At 36.0% G+C, this 15,868-nt stretch overlaps 1 protein-coding gene across 10 annotated transcripts in view; it reads left to right on the top strand.

Moving 5' to 3' along the window:
- The window catches only part of LOC138126175 (basic helix-loop-helix ARNT-like protein 1), a 247,641-nt gene that overhangs the window by 205,855 nt on the left and 25,918 nt on the right, over positions 1 to 15,868 (top strand). Inside the window, exons 3-4 of one of the 10 annotated variants that reach the window (XR_011157670.1) lie at positions 43 to 12,863; positions 12,926 to 14,494. The exons of 8 other annotated variants lie outside the window; for them this stretch is intronic. The gene's annotated coding sequence lies outside the window, so the exon portion shown is untranslated. Of the gene's footprint in view, positions 1 to 42; positions 14,495 to 15,868 lie in introns of all 10 variants that reach the window. One more of the 10 variants, XR_011157669.1, reaches the window with a different exon arrangement.

The following is a 15,868-nucleotide window of genomic DNA, read 5'->3' as shown; positions in this document are numbered from 1 at the left end:
TTTTTTTTTAATAATAATATGTAATAATATATTTTTTTGCAGTGGCCACGTATTTGCCGTCCCGACTTCTACACGCGATACCGAAGATAAAACTGATATACTCGAAGAAGTGGATTTGGAAGATTTAGAACTTGAAACCGACAACTTTACTAATAAAGAACCTGTTCCTGTTTATGGGAGACGACTGATTAATGTAGAATATTTTTTTAATCAACTGCAAAATATCAATCACGAAGGGTTTGGCTGCACGTTTAGAGATTTGGAACTCGTGACTGAGCAGCGAAAGGGATTAGTTAGCCATTTTCTTTTCAGTTGTAAAATGTGTGGGAAGAAAGAAAAAATTACAACGGATGAGGAGTCTGGGAATCTGAATTCTTTAGCGGTTTCCGGTGCTGTTTCCATCGGCATTGGATTTTCACAGACAGAGGAATTTTTTTCTTCTATGGATGTACCATTTATGAGCCATAAAACGTTTACTGCACAGAACCAGATTGTCGCCGAAAAAATCAAAGAAAGTTTATGGGAAAAAATGCAGGAAGCTGCTACTGAGGAAAAACAAAAAGCAATCGAATGCGGGGATATTGATGAAAATGGCACTCCAGTTATTGCAGTTATTGCAGATGGAGCTTGGAGTAAACGTTCCTATCGAACAAATTACAATGCTGCCTCTGGGGTGGCTTCAATTATTGGGGCAAAGACAAAAAAAATTTTATTTATAGGGGTTCGAAATAAATATTGCACTGTATGTGAGAGAATTAGTACACAGAATTCGGAGAAAGCAGATAATGATCATGTATGCTTTAAAAATTACAATGGCCCATCTACAGCAATGGAAACAGATGTCATCTTAGATGGGTTTCGAAAATCTGTGGAGATGCATGGTCTCATCTACGGGAAACTAATTGGTGACGGGGACAGCAGTGTTTATAAAAAACTTTTGCAATTTGCACCGTACGGTCCTCAGTTCCACATAGAAAAAATTGAATGCAAGAACCACGTTCTAAGAAACTACATCACCAAATTAACAGAATTAAAAAATAACACTGCCTATGGTATAAATCAACGGAAGGTTTTAGCCAGTAAAGTAGAAAAATGTCGCATTGCAGTAAGTTCTGCAATCAATTACTGGACTAAAGAGGACACATTACCATTCAATGAACGTGTCTTGAAATTGAAGGAAAATATTTCTAATGGACTGATGCATGTGTTTGGTGACCATGGAATGTGCATTGCTAATCCAAACTACTATTGCACCGAAGAAACACGGGCAGCGAAACGAGCTGAAGGAGAAGAGAATTTGGTGCCGATACTGAAAGAAAAGAATTTTCTCGGTGAAATTATTTTTAGAAATAAGAGAGTAGCAGAAAATTCTTGGAGCTTGTTGCACAATGTCACAAACAATTTAGCGGAAGCATTCAACGCAGTGGTAGGAAAATATGTAGGAGGGAAGAGAATAAATTTTTCTGGAGGAGGTGGTTATACTATGCGATGCGAAGCGGCAGCAGTATCGTTCAATTCAAATAGGGGTTTTTACCACAAGGAACTGCAGGATAAAATATTACGAAATGGAGCAGGTAAATACACGGAAAAATATTGCAAGAAAATAGTGAAGATTAGACAGAGAGTGCGAAACCGAACATATCATAAGAAAAATGCAGCTGGTCCAGATTCTAATTATGGGCAATGCGAAAACATTCCGGACAAAAGTGCAGAAGAACTAAAAAAAGCTGAAAGCACGTATCTGGCAAATTTGTCGAAAAATATCAAAGAAATTGAAGAAGACACGAAGCAACAAGCTTTTTCAAACTCATGGCGAAAAGAGCGAAAAAAGAGAATAACTGCTTCAAATTTTGGACGAGTATGTAAGATGAGGAAAAGCACATCAACCAAGAAAATAGTGGAAAATTTACTATACGGTACCTTTGTCGGCAACGAAAGTACAAAATACGGACAAAACAACGAACTAAAAGCCATTAGATCATTTGAGTTGCAAACATCATTAAAAACGAAACCATCTGGTCTAATTATTGATAAAGACAGACCTTTTCTGGCTGGAAGTCCCGATGCAATTTTGGAGGACAATTCAGCTTTGGTTGAAATAAAATGTCCCGCTACTGCCAAGAATTTGACCCCCGAAGAAGCTGTCAAACAAAAAAAAATAAAGTTTGCAACTTTAGTTGATGGGAAATTAAAATTAAAAGAGAGAGACAATTTCATGTATCAAATTCAAGGACAAATGTTTGTTAGCGGTATAAATACAACCTATTTTGTAGTTTTTACTCAAAAAGGTATGAGTATTGAAAAAATCCAAAAGAATGAAGAATTTTGTTCAGAAATGGTGTCGAAATTGACGAATTTTTATTTTGGGGCACTCCTACCGGAACTACTAGACTCGCGAAGGAGTAGACAATTACCAATTCGCGACTTCTTTTTAAAATAAATCTGTAAATTATTCTGTACTTTTTGTGATCTATACCTACCTATCTACACACTACACAACGCACAAAACTTTTCATTTATAAATCAATATTTCTGTACTTAATTTGTTATACATATAATGACGTTGACGTAACAATGTGCGGACTAAATTAGACAATTTATTTATTATTTTTATACGTATTTAAAAAAAACCTAATACCTATTTAATTTCAAAAATTAGTTTTAATTAAAAAAATCGAAATATGAATTAGCTCTGTATGGTCATAATTTATATTGGAATTTCTGAAGAAATTCGAATAATACCCGGACAGGGTTTATCTGCAAAGTCATAAAATTTGCTGGTTGAAAACTGACGGGCGGCCCAAACTAACCAGCGGATTTGTCCCGTTCCTAAACAGGCAGGTAGCTTTGAAATCGGAGAACAGATGTGCCTCTGGTGGCAAAAGCGATGAACTAAAAGCGTTTTTATTCGCAAATTTATAAATGAATAACTTCCACAACTTCCGTTTTTTTAAATTATTATTGAATGTAGTAGGTAAAGGTAAATATATTGTATAGAATTACAAAGTATTCTCTAAAAAATGTTCGCCTGGAAGACGAAAAATTTAACTTTTACGTTAAGCTCAATATTAAAAAAAACAAATATTTCATCCACAATTTCACAACGCAGCGATCTCAGTAAACTTATTTAGATTCATTCTACAAAATCTGGAAACATAATATTTAAATTTAGGTAATAAAAAACCGTATTAAAGCGGCGCACTTTAGGTTTTTTGTACATCATCAGACAATCTTTTTCCCTTATAAAAAAAGGATAATGCAGCGGTCTGGGGAATTTAAAAACCTTTAATTTGATGTATAATACTTGACGAATGATTGCGTATTAACTGAGTTCTTTGCAATTAAATAAATACACTCAAGTGAAGGCTGGTATCGGTCACCCTTAAGAACCTTAGGATTAAAGAACCCTTGATAGGGTCAGTACGACCGTGACGGCAGTGTCCGTGAACGATCATGACCATGACGGCAGTTTCGGTGCACCCTAGCTCAAACATACGTACAGTTACTAGATAATGACGTCATCGCAAAAGGGTAAAAATTGCACTTTACCAGTCATTTTATGCAAGACATATTACTCTAATTTAACAAGATAAATATTTTACTTGACAATTATGGACGCAGACAAAGAGGTCTCTAGTTACAGGCCAGGACCCTGGCTGTGTTGCCACATTCCCTGGTAGGCCATTTCATAACCTACGATGTTTCCAAAATTTTGAAATTAAGGGACCTTTGCAAATAAGAATGCCCTTTGTCGCACAGTGACGTCACTGCGCAAAGGAATTCTGCGTCCTGTGAGACAACAAAGATGTTGACCGCGAGCACAGCCATCTCTACTTACAAGCCGTGAAGTTAGAAATCTGGCAACGTCGCGTGTGGGTCTATTCCTTCATCAGTCCACGTTTGTTAGATAGTGTTTTGTGAGTTTGAATCAAAAACAGTGAGATAAATTGGTGCTGAAGAAGTATTTAACAATTCTTGAGCAAAAAGAATCATCAAAAAGTACGAGTATTAACCACATTAGCAATTAAAAGTATAAAATCAGATAACCTTTATGTTGATTTTAGTGTTGTATGCGAATGCGGAACATCATGTGAAAAAATATACGTCCTTGCGCCATTAATTATGAACAATACAGGGTGCGTCTGCTTAAACTTTATATTTGAATATCTTCGTTATTTTAAATGACTGCTCAATGATATTTAGTCTTAATAAAGGCTGCATTGCCCTCTTTACATAGGGACTACAAAAGTTAACAAGGATCTGGACAGAAGAGGAATGTTCAAGAAAAAAATTAATGAAAAAAATTTATTTTCAGCATTTTCTAACATTATAACTTTTAACATGCATATCAAATGTTTCTGTGTAGATTTTCTGCCTAATAATCATCCTAGTGCTTATTATTGACCAATAAATTAATGTTAAATAAAGACAATTTCCAGACTTCATTCACCAGTGTGTATTTACGTAAAAGTACTTCACGGCTTACTGATTTACAAAAAAAAAACAATTAATTTATTTTTCCAGAGAAGACTGATCCCTAGGATGCAGACGTGCCTACACCGGGGTTTGTACAGATAATTTCAAAATTATAGAGTACACCTAATTTTCTACAGTGTGAATTGCACTTACATTTTTTGTCAATGATCAAAGTCAATTTTGACAAACAAAATGCCTAATCTAACCGAAAACGCGAAAATGCGCATTTTTTCCAAATTAGAAGAAGTATGGTCGATCCAGAGGTAGCTCCGTATTATAACATCGCGAAGAGCGTCGTGCAGAGGATAAAACAGACACTAATACGGTGTTCTAAAATATCAGCGACATTTTATGTTGTCAAACTTACCTAACCTATATAAAAAATATGACGCTCAAATTTCAAAAAGGCATGTTTACATGTGGAAAAAACTGTAATAAATCGACTTTTTGATTTTTGAGGTGTACTCGATAATTTTGAAATTAACTGTACATACATACCTATTTGAATTTTTATTGTATTTTACCGAATAGTTCAGAAATAAAAGAATTTTAAATAAGATAACAATGCCCCGTCAAATTGACGTATCTAAATTATTTGCTGAAAAATGAGTAATCTCCAAAAAAAGCCAAAAAAAGAAAAATTTACTGCGGTTATTTTTCAAATAGCTCTGTATCCTTGCAGGTTTCGTTAACTTTTGTTAAGCACATGTCAAGAGGTCATTGAGATATATAATATTGCTAAATATTGTTTACCTTAATTGATAATTAAAAAAGATATTCGGATATAAAGTTTTAGTAGACGCACCCTGTATAGTGTTAAATAATTATAATAAAAATAATGCTTGTCAACTTGAAAAACGTAGTACAAAGAAAAAACTTACCACTTTGAATAATTAGCGAATATGTACTATTGCGAGTAAAAAAAGTGGGACATCAAACTTCTGTCAGTTTTGAAAAATTCAATGTAGTTCAAGCTTTATTGACATTTTGCCTTTGATTATTGTCATAGAAATTTGACACTATTCAAGCCGAGAGTTTAAAATTTTATTTTATACTCCTATTTTCCTTTTCCAAATGGCCTCTTCTTTTGATAAAGGTAGATTTTGATTGGAACTTTGAATTAAATAAATATTCACTACGTGTGCTTACTTACATTTATTCCCTACAATCTCCAATACTTAATGACAATTCAAAGTAGGGTTAGAATCAGATAAGGGTTATTTCACATTAAAAGTCAAGACAATGACGTTGATGTCCCAATTTTTTTGCCCGCAATAGTACTAAGTATTAAAATCGTTGAAATCTTAATAATGTTTTTTTATACGTTTCCCTTTTATCCATCCTTTATTCATTACATTACTATATGAAATTTAAAAAAATTACCTACCAAAAAACTAATTAACTAGATAATGCGCTTTGAGCGGCCTGGCGCGTAGACCCACTTGAAGGCGACTAAGCGGTGTTGCCAATTTTAACTTCACGGCTTGTAAGTAGAGATGGCTGTGCCGCGAGGTAAAAAATCTTCGAAGAGTTAAACCAACACAAACCAATGGAAGTAGGTGTAGCGGCAAGGCACCTAAACTATATAGGTACAGGTCGACCAGAACAGCTTGGCTAGTGACGCAGTGGACTGAAGTCCCGCCCACTAGCGGAGCGCACTTGTTTGTTGTGTCTGGAAGTGTTCAGATCGTGTACAATCGGGCTAAAATCAGCGCTTCAAGCTTCAAGTGAACAGCATGTCCGGGCTGTTTTGAGCAGATTTGCTTCGTTGAGTGTACCGCACCTACAACCGTAGCCACATCCTTGTTTTACAGACACTCGCTCGTTTCCGGGTCGGCGCATCTCAGGCGCCAAGCTATTCTGGTCAAGCTGTATGCTTGACTTGTAGAACGCAGCACATGGGGAAAGGGAGAGCGCGGTGGTTGCGGCGATTGCTTACGTCACTGGTGGAAGCTCAGAGCTCACTCAGTAAGGAAAGTATCACTTTATAAGTGAGAGAGATGTTGTTTTTAGTACTTTGATACTAAATCTAGTACTTTTCGGTGTCATTTAGTACCTATTCTAGTACTTCCCAAACTAATTTAGTACCAAAAAAAAAAAAATAGTTATTTTTGTATTAAGTGTGCAAAATTATTGTTTTTTGTTGGCGCATGAGCATGAGTTTTTGGTCGAGACCGGTTAGGTTGAGACTTCAAACTCATTCGAATGCGCCAACAAAATAATCATCTTTCGCATGAAATACAAACACTATTTTTTCTACAACGTTAAAAAAAAAATTGATTTTTGAAGGCAAATTAGATGAAGAAAATCAAAGTATCAAGTATTGTGACACGTCATTGTAACTTAGGAAACGGACAAATGAAGACTACCTTTTTCATATGTGTTAAAATCAACCCATCCAGAACTATGTCACTATACGTATGTGGAGGAGAATAAGAATGAACATTCTTACTGTCTTCCAAGAAATGTGCCTAGCTGGATTCGTCACTTATCGTTTGGTGGGTTGATTCAACCCTCAGAAGAATTCTTGGAACATGTTCAGTTGATGGAAAAAATATTTTGCAAACATACTCGGAATTCGACAAATAAACGTGAAATTATTGCAGAAACTTTCTAAAAAATCTACAGTTGATGACGTTATCATAAAGACATTTGTTAGACGGTGTATTTTTATCAAAATAAATGTTTTAAACGTAAAGCTGCAGCAACAAAAAATTAATTATAGGAAAAGAAAACGCGCTGACCGTCAAGTAAGCAATAAATTTAAAAAAATAACAATGTAACGTATTGTAAACTTTAACATTCGTGAATAATAAATTTTTCCAACGTCGCTTATGAAAATGATACTTTCATCACTCAATTTAGTGAAGAAAATAGGCGTTTGCATCACTAGTGAAGAAAATGGAGAAAGTAAACTCACTAGTGAGGAAATAGTATATTGTATATCAAGAGTTGAAAATGAAAGATTTCACACGAGTTTGCAGAATTGAGCCACAAGCCGTAGGCGCGTGGCTTAAGCAAACCAGTGTGAAATCGAATTTTCAACACGTGGTATACACGATATTTTTCCGACGACCACAAAAAAAAACCCTAATATTCGGCATCCCTTCAAACTTCAAATATTATTCGACAGAGCTGCGGACAAAACATACATTGGTGGCCATGGTTACTACAACTGTGTGCAATCATTTCATTGCGCACAGGCTAGAAGGTATCTGATTGGCTAACCAGTTTCATTGCACACGGGTTCGCTATTTGCATGCAATAGCCAACTTTCAATAATAGTTATTTGTGCGAATTTACGCATTTTTCATAGTGGTCCTCGGAAAATGTATTTAACAATCTACTACCTATAAGGCATTCACGATCTTTTTGGGACCGAGTTGGCTATGACCATCTAGTGATTTTGTTGGCAGTACCTCGGTGATAACTACATTCCCTAAAGGAATGTGTTAGGTTAGGTTGTTTTCAGTTTAGGGTTATACAGGGTGAGCAACAATAACTGATTCAGTTGGCAAAAAAAAATTTTACATACAATTTTCAAGACTGTGAATTGTACCTATTTCGGTTTGTTTTATTGACGTTATTGACAGCTGGTATACATTTCAAATTTAAAAGTCTTGGTTTTTGTAATCTTGAACATGACATAAAAGTCATCAAAAATCACCAGAATTTATTGCCAACTCAATCAGTACTTGTTGCTCACACGGTATTTTCTGAATAGGTACATTGTTGCCGGATCTCTTAAATCTGGTCTGTCCTTTTTAAATAAAATTAAATCGTTTAATAGAAAATTTTTATCGTAATAAAATTATTTTGGCAATTTTGACTGTTCCTTTGACGGAAATTTAAATTATTTTTACACACTTAATAAATCATTTAGTTTCTTACGAATATTAAAATAATAAATATGGCAATGCGGTGGCAAGAAAATGTCGAACAGACACTAACAGGAAAAAAAATTGCATCCGTTGCATCACTGAGTCAGTTAGTCCAACATGAAAAGAAAAAATCATAGCCAACTCAGTCCCATAAAGATCGTGAATACCTAATACTTATTAATATAAAAAATTAAAACACTGTTATTTGCATTAATTGAAACTCCAGATCCGGAAGATTCAAAAAATAGGGGAGTAAAATAATTATAAAGAAATTTAAAATCGAGACTCATTTTCATAAGCGACGTTGGAAAAAATAGTATACACAATTCGTGATCAAAGTGCGATTTTTCAACTCGCAATACTATCCTCACTCGCTGGCGCTCGTGAGTATATCATGTATTGCTCATTGAACAATCAGGCACTTTCATCACTTATAGTGTAATATACCATGTTTCAGATGATTTTATTATGGGATAATTTAATTCTTTAACATTATTTGTTGTAATTTGCCGAAATTACATTTTTGAACCATACGCACAGAGGACGAGTCTGGGGCTTTGCTTTCCACCAGTGACGTAACAAACTGCCAGCCCTGGACATGCGCAGTGTCACTGTGCGAGTCTAGCATACCTATACTGTTTATGTACTTTGTGTAGCGGTCAACTGTTGTCTCACAATGCGCAGATCTCCTGCGCATATTTTCCATCTCTTATAAATGTAAAGGTCCATTCGACATTTAAAATAAATTTTGACAAGTCGTTGGTCAAACACGATGTAGTATAAACAAAACGAGGTGATAATGCATGGTTAGGCGGGTGCGTCCTATTAGATTTCCACGTTATCATGACGCCAACCACTTCAAGCACGTGCCCTCCGAGCCGAATATCCAGAGGGGTAAGCTGGCGAGTCGTACTGGGTTCCCTCAGCTCGGACTGTTCCGTGTTCGTCTGTGGACAAATCTCATTAGCAACCACCAATTATCAAAATCTTATACTCATCTATCAATTCATACTGAAGTCGTGAAACTTCTATCAGATTTACTTGTAGCACTGACACTTTGTCAGTCATAGGCTTAAACCATCGACACCCCTTTGTGTCTTGGAGTGGACTTGATCAACTGACTCTCTATAGGACTTTGGTCCGAAGTACCGGCACTTTGCCAGCCTTGAACTTAACTTACTGACACTTTGTCAGTCTTTTACTTGGGTTACTGGCACTTTCTCAGACTTGGACTTGGATTACTGACACTTTGCCAGACTTGGACTTGGATTACTGACACTTTGCCAAACTAGGATTACTGACACTTTGTCAGACTTTGACTTGGATTACTGACACTTTGTCAGCTTTGACTTGGTTTACTGACACTTTGTCAGACTTTGACTTGGTTTACTGGCACTTTGTCAGACTTTGACTTGGTTTACTGATCCTTTGTCAGACTTTGACTTGGTTTACTGACACTTTGTCAGACTTTGACTTGGTTTACTGACACTTTGTTAGCAGCTTTTTACTGGTACCGGTTACAGGCAAGTCTGTCTTCCGTACCATGACCAAATCATCTTCGGTATACCGTTTGGCAGCACTTCTTATGCAAATCTGGTCGTTCCAGTTCTCCTTGGACTTCACCTAAAACATTTGACTCGGCCATGGTCGTTGACTTATAACTCACTAGCACCTCCATTGAGGTCATCCCAACAGACTTATCGTCTGGCTTCCCAGCCGAAGAAGTGGCTAAGGCGACCAAGATGGTTCGGTTAAACCGTTCACATTGCCCATTGGCTCGAGGAGTAGCGACGGCGTTCAACACATGGTTTATGTTATAGTTCGTACAAAATCTTTGAAAAGTCTGGCGTGAAAGAAGCCGTACTACGGTCACTTATAAGTCTTTGCGGTACACCGAACAAAAATACATTACGGGTAGTATGCATAAGAATAAGCACTTGCTTATACTATATATTTGTCTTTTTTTATCTAATAGAGTTCATGTATGTATTTCTATCTCTCACTAATACAAGTAAAAGCATTTGCTAATAGTTTATGCATATGACCCTAAATTTGTAAAGACTTTTATCGCGTTAGTGTTGTCACCCACTAAAGCCGAATCGAACCGAACCGAATCGAACCGAAAATACTAGACCGAACAGAATCCAATCCCTATGTGCCCACTTGTTCGTAACCTTCATGCAGGTGAATCGAGTTGTGAAGTTTTTATTTTAATGATAGCCTTGTTTTAACTCATTTAAAAAATGTCGACCTCTACAGACGATGTTAAGATCGTAGCGGCTTTATTAGTCGATGAAGATGAATTAAAAAAAAAAAGAAGAAAATTTTGGTTACATCCCATTAACGAAATAATTACTTCCTCTTAGCTCCCACTCCCTATTGTAATGTTTGTCACCAGTATTATGAAGTTCTTCATACTTTTTCACTTCCAAAATTAACTTTTCTTCATTCATAATGAACAGAAAATTTACTTTATTGAGCAAAAATGGTAGACACGTGAAATGGACGTTTTGACTTGTTTATGAAAGCTTCCGAAAGCATACAAAAGTTGACGAAATAATAAATTCGCTTCCGAATTATTCGGCTGGGTCGCTCAAGCAAGCGATCCAGCCGATTTAATATAATTCGATCCGGTTCGGTTCGGTTCGATTCGAACAAATGTGCGGACTGTGATTTCAAAATATGTAATTTGTTTGTTCCGAATTTTTGCGGTTCGATTCGGTGCGCCTAACAGGAAGTTGTGTCACGCACAGGTTCAATCAGGGTAAATTTAGTGAAACCGTCGACAATCAGTAGGAGATACTTGTTTCCTTTCATACTAGTAACGAATGCTCCAAGGTGGTCAACGTGTATGGTGTGAAAAGGGGTTGGTACCATCGGCACCATCGAAATGTGAACGCCAAATTTTCCTAGTGTGTTGAAACATCAATCATAGGCGTGCGTTAATGTGTCAGATTTGTGACATATTTTTACAAACATAATTTGTCAGCATATTTAATTTATTTTTAAACGATATACATGCCACGACACTTGACCGATGCGGAAAAAGCGAGGGCTGTAGCCAAACTCGGGGAAACTTGTAATAATTGTAATAGAAAGTTATAGGTATTTAATAGAAATTTTTTCTTATGTCCCACACATATAGTAGGCCACTGAACAAAGTTTTATTTAATCCAGACCAAAACAGAAGACGTTTCTATGGCACCAGAAATTCGTTCACATTTCAATGGCGCCGATAGTACCTTCTCGATAGGGTCAGCGTACCTTGCTTCTTACCAGAACTTTGTTTGTATATATAGGGTGTTTTCGAAGTTGAGGCGTTCCTTGTAACACGAGGTACTATACATTATTCTTTAGACATTTAGCCTAAATCTTCTTAGTAAAATGGTTGTATTAACGGAGATAATTGATTGTATATTTTTATTGTTTTCTAAAATTTTGAGTCCGGTCCTGTCTATTTCTTCGCTATTTGGAAGACCTGGCAAGGCCAAACCTATTAAAATTCTTATTCGATGTTGCAGTCGTAGGTATTTCTGGACGGTGGCGTCGACGAAACCCCTACACCGCCCCGATTTAGGATATTGCGTAGATTATTTTTTCATGTTTATAACTTGCAATAGTTTACCAGCATTTTTGATCACATGTTCAAATCTGTCCAATTGTATCATTATTATAGTGAGGATAATCTAAGTACATTATCCAAGTGAGAATGATTATACAGGGTCATTATAAATGATTGTCCCATCGTAGGTGGCTATGCGCTATGCTTTAGGTGCGCCGCTACGCCCACTCGACTCTAGTTGTTACAAACATTTATAATGACCCCGTAGTTCGTAATGAGTTCGTATTTTGTTTTAATTTTTCTTTAGTGACAACGTATTTTTCAATTTGACAGTAAGTGTCATCAATTGTTGAAAATGAACGAAAAACGATTCAGTGCGATAATTTTTTTTTGTATTTTTGATTTTGTACTCGGTGGATTGTCAAGTCGAATACAATTCGTGGTCTAATTTTTTCTGCAAAATTTGTCATTTAAGACATTCGTAGCTTTTGCTTTTGGAAAATTACACTCGTCTCCTTCGTCGACTCGTGTAATTTTCGTTGCAAAAGCTACTCATGTCTTAAATGACAAATTTTGTCGGAAAAAATTAGACCACTTATTGTATTATATATAACAATATAATTCACGTGTCACATGGTATAGTTTTGATTAATTTCATTGGTTAAAATACAAAAACAAAGTCGGAGAAGAGGCTATCAAATCGATGATAATTTTATAACCGCATGTTGACTGTGACTTGTTTTTAATGAATACAATTGCTTTGTGTCAAAGTGACAGAAAGTTTCAATGAACGCGTCGAAGTCAGAAAATAGTGCTGTTAACCATAAAACGTTTCAACCCATAGTCCAGTAGATCACCATCGATGGGGAGATGCTAGCGAGGCAGAGATTCGAAAGTTAATTGAGAAGAAAGCTCCAAAAAAATGTATTCAGTATCCTGTAACTGTAATTATTTACTGTCAAACTGACAGATCGTTTAAAATTTTTGACATTTTATTTTCTGTTAGAGTTCATTATATTCTCTCAAGTGGCGGCCCTGGGGTAGAGCAAGAGGAGCGGCCCTGGGGTAAAGCAAGAGGAGCGGCCTCTCTAGGCGCCAGGTGGAAAGGGGCGCCAAAATCCGATTTTTCAAAATGTAATTATAATTGATTCGAAGTTGTCGACTAAAGGGCGCCGCAAGACAGTACCTATATTGCATGAAAATACGCGAACGAAGTACTAATCGCTCACAATTGATGTGGTTTCATATTATAAATACAATCAGCGCATGGAATAATGCTAGTAAATCTGACTTGCCATGGTGTTTATTATAGTGGAGTAAAATCGGACTGAAATTTGACTTTTAGTGATTCCAAGGTATAACTAAATGAGACCTATACTATCTTGTAGAGGACATTTTGGGGCATAAGGGATGGTCATCTACAACTTTTTTTAATAGGACCGAACTTTGAAAACGGCCTTTATACGTAGTTGAGGTGTAGTCCGAAAAACTACGTTTCTCGTAACATTTAACGCTGTGTTAATTCAACTATTGAAGCTATAATTATGATTTTCTATATATTTGTAGTAAAAAGTACAGCGCTTCCAATAGTGAATCGGAAATTTCGCAGATATCGATAGTTTTGAAAAAAATTATTAATAAATTTAGATTAATAAAAAATGCGCATCGTAAACTTCACTCTGCTGGGACCTATGTGAAATGTTGAAAATTTCGATACACATGCAGCGAGTCAAATGTAACTGGGATATTGTAAAAGTTTTTAAAAAAAGAATTAAGGCAGTAGCCCGTATACTTTTTGAGAAAATATTTTTTTATTCGACGAGCGAACGCGCCGGGCGGCTCCTGGCAGGCAGATATAACCCGGCACGCGTTGCATAAATCACTATTATCTACTTTACATTACAAATGGGCTCATTATTATATCGAAGACAGTTTAATAATGAATCATATTATTTTAAATTGTTTTTGGTAACTTTTAGCTTCTGTTATATACAAGGCGATTCACATAAGATAATGAGCCTGATGATCTGGCGATGCAACCCAAAAAACAAATTTCATTTACGCTTTTGATCCAATTTAAATTAGGATTTACAAGTTGAATCCAAGTTATGATCTTATGTCACTCTGACATCAGCGCAGAGAACGCTCATTAGTGCCATTTAGTTCTCGCGGAATGATAGAGAAATTAAAGAAATCTTTTCGGTGTTAACCAAATACAAAATGTATGAAAGAATGAAACATTAATGTCATTAAAGGTAGGTAAACAGTTTTTTTATGAATCATAAATTGCAACGACAAACAGGTTGACAAAACAATGATTTTTAGCGAAGAAGGTGTTCAAAATGCTGGCTTTCTGTTTGTTCGCAAGCCGCTATTCTATTGAGGAAAGACCTCCTCAAGAGTACGCAGTTCGTTTTCCCAATAGGGAACGTCCTAGCAGAAATACTATAACCTGAAAAATACTATAACCTAAAAACGTCCGCCATTGCAGAAACAATGCAGATACCCAACAATGCATATGCATCATTTAAAATGCATCCATAGTTACAAATAAAGCAGGAAAACTAATTTATAGGTAACTTAACATCAACAACAGGATTGGTCAGTTTAAATTGCTTCTTTCCTAATTACTATTTAAGATAGATTTTTTTGAACATTTTTCCTATTCTCAGAATATGATGAATTCACCGTATTATTTTGGTCCGCCGGTTCTGATAGACCCTGTTTAAAGGGTGTTTTTTTAAATTTGGCGTCGAAGTAGACGTTGGAGAGTCGATTGAGATCGCACCACTCGTGTAAAAGCGTACGATTTAAACGGCTGATCCGTAATCCGTAACCTGTATAGTGCGTTCACAATCGACTCCAAATTAAAAAAAAACACCCGTTATAATCATTTTAAATACGGTGTGATCAAGAATGACTGAATATGTTGTTAACAATGAAATTTGGCAAATTTGAAATTTAGCTTCAAGGTTCAACATAACTAGCATAACCAAAATTGTTTTTAATGTCGTCTCAAGTTAAAAAATCCGCTCAGTGCCAATTACGAGATAAAAAACACCAGTACTTTTCAATTATTTCATTGCCAACAGACTCAGTCATTGTTGATCACGCTGTAATACATTTCAATTATAAACCGTCATTTTGTTTTAAAAACATAAATCATTTGTGTCTTATAATTTTGCATACAATTCACACCAGATATCTCACTCATAATTGGAATCGCCAATAATAATAATTTATCTTACAGGTGGAGTTTTTGAGCTACCTTAGACCATTGTTTTCGGTGACAGAAGTCAAATTTTAAGCACAAGTGAGATAAAATACTCACGTGTGTAAATTTGACAGCTGCCATTTAACTTGATATAAATTATTCACAAGTGACTAAATTTGACAGCTGTCATTTTACTTGAATGAAACTTCATTTTCTGGATTTTTTGCAATACTTGCACCTGTAAGATAAAACGTCGTATATCACACGTGATCGAAATGCCATTATGAAACTCGTGAGAAGTGTCCCACGCGTGCGCAAGCGCACTCGTCGGTCAAAATTCTCACTCTTGTATAATGATGCATTTCTATCGCTTATAATCAATGTTCGGACGAAATAGTACCGGACAAGTCGACCAATACAACTTTGCGTAAACCCCTGGCTCGCACATAAACACGATTCAGCTGGTTCCCTGTTATTGAAAGCGAACCAGCTGGATCGTGTTTATATGTGAGTGGGGTATTACGCAAAGTTGTACTGGTCGACATGTCCGGTACTATTTCGTCCGAACACTGCTTATAATACAAAGTGTCTATAAATGATTGTGGCATCGAAGTAGGCTTTGAAAGTGTGCCGACTCTCACCAGAAATCGAATAATATTAGTCTGATCTACGACATGCAACCCCAAAACAAACTGGTTTTACTGGTTGCCTATTGCCTAGGTTGACAAAATTGAT

Source organism: Tenebrio molitor, chromosome 1 (assembly GCF_963966145.1).
Source record: "Tenebrio molitor chromosome 1, icTenMoli1.1, whole genome shotgun sequence".
Taxonomy (NCBI): Eukaryota; Metazoa; Arthropoda; class Insecta; order Coleoptera; family Tenebrionidae; genus Tenebrio; species Tenebrio molitor.
Note: the sequence above shows the minus strand (reverse complement) of the source record. Positions and strands in the feature narration are given on the sequence as shown.